The sequence below is a fragment of the Triticum aestivum genome, chromosome 5D (genome assembly GCF_018294505.1).
Source record: "Triticum aestivum cultivar Chinese Spring chromosome 5D, IWGSC CS RefSeq v2.1, whole genome shotgun sequence".
Taxonomy (NCBI): domain Eukaryota; kingdom Viridiplantae; phylum Streptophyta; class Magnoliopsida; order Poales; family Poaceae; genus Triticum; species Triticum aestivum.
The window spans coordinates 248,548,713-248,550,724 of NC_057808.1; the positions used below are offsets into that span (position 1 = coordinate 248,548,713).

Below are 2,012 nucleotides of genomic sequence, written 5' to 3' on the forward strand. Positions count from 1 at the left end.
AAAGTTATTTAAAAAGGCTATCGCCATATTAGTTTGGTACACACTACGTGGTAGGTAATTTTGGCACTAGTGATAACAGAATTTTTATCTCGTTAACTAGGTTGCTTATGGATTGTAATGTTTCTTTTGACACGGCAGTTTTGTACATTGCGTTTTAACGTGTGCTCACTCTGGTTGGCTTGCTCATTTTGATTTGTTATAAAACAGCTTTTAGGTTGCCTTCAGATTTCCAAAATGCAGGTTGTTTTATATGCTGGAGGTTTCAGTGAGCTACTTTTGTAGGCCTGTTGCAAGTTTGAGACTGGATCTTTTAACTTCTGTTTATGAATTTTATACCTGGGAAATCAGCATAATTTAAAAAAAAATTCTCTCTTGAGACATTTGTCTTGTGGTACTGGGTTGAGAGACGGTCCTAACTATTCACGTGAAGTTCCTAGCTGTCACGTCCGATGTCACCTTTACATTATCTCATCTTTACAATTGATAAGGATACAATCTTGACTGTATTTTCTGGTTTAGTCATTTAGAAGATCAAAGAAATCTAGAAAGGATATCAGAACATGCATATATGATTATATATGTGTCATTCACTCTGATCAGTTAAGTAATACTCCCTCCGTTCCTAAATATTTGTCTTTCTAGATATTTCAACAAGTGACTACATACGGAGCAAAATGAGTGAATGTACACTCTAAAATATGTCTATATACATCCGTATGTGGTAGTCCATTTGAAATCACTAAAAAGACAAATATTTAGGAACGGAGGGAGTACCTTGTAATCCTCGCTGCATGGGACCAATTGATGATGTTGTTTGGGGAGTTATACTATCTTATTCAGTTTTCTTTTCATAATACAGTGATTGTCAGTTTGTCTGAATCGGTGCAATCTTTTTGACAGCTCATAATACAGTAAAGAGAAAATCTTTCAGAATTTTAAAACAGTAAATAGCATGCACATGAGCTTGATATTCTGGTTACGAGACGGTTTGATCTTTTACTACTTGCTCAGCCTGTTTGCTTGTGAATTATATTGGTTGTTTCAGTGCAAATTTGGTAGCTGATATTTCTGTCATTTCTATGATTTAGGCCGTGTGGTGACTTGTCAGGAATTGGGCGCATCTTCGTTTGAAGTCAACTCTTCATTTATGGGTCACTACTTACCTACTGCACTGCCATCTGGAAGCTCAGATTACCTTTGCCTTGGATGAGACTATTTATCTATGTTTGATGCTATATTTCCAAGTGTCATTTGGATTTGGTGATATTCAGCGAAGCATACTGTTAAAATTGTGTTTCTTTGGATGATCCATCATTTTGGCCGTATTCAGTAATATTCGTCGCATTTCTACTTTCACCTTGTTCTGCCTTGCCTCGGTAATTTGCTGGTCCTACCACTGATCGATCGTTGAACATCTTGAATTTGAATAGTATAGTACCGGTGTACACAAACATCTTGAACATCTGATTTGGTTATTTATCGCATTAAGCCCATCTTCTGTGGACAATTGGATACACACAATGTTCGAATTGTAAACCACTTGTGTAGGTAAATGGTTGTCAACGTGCAGAACATGATGTTTGGTTGTGCGCAGCCTATGTTCTGGTCACCCCTTCTCACCAGTGGTGACCTTACCACACATTCACCCTACATAAGCAGTACAAATTAAACATTGTTTCAGTCTTAGCTAGTAAAAAAATGACAGTTCTTCCTAGTAACTAACAAGTTGCAGTACAAAATAATAGTCATATGGCTCAATAGAAGAAACATCATCAATGTCGAATTAGGGGGGAAGTCCATCCTCATATTCTTTTTCTTTAGATCCTTGTTTTACATATATTTGCCCACACTGCCTTAGCCCACTCTAACCTTTTGCTCTTTTAAGCTTCATTATCAAATGCCTACACACCATGGCTAGAGTTATTGGTACGAACCGGATCCCTACCAGGGTGTGGTCTCAGGTTGTAGGGGTGGAAGGAGGGATGGCGTGGAGGAAACATCATCAGTCGTCA

General features: G+C 37.8%; 1 pseudogene; it reads left to right on the forward strand.

Moving 5' to 3' along the window:
• The window catches only part of LOC123124620 (uncharacterized), a 3,493-nt pseudogene extending 2,158 nt beyond the window's left edge, over nucleotides 1-1,335 (forward strand).
• Nucleotides 1,336-2,012: the final 677 nt, after the last annotated feature.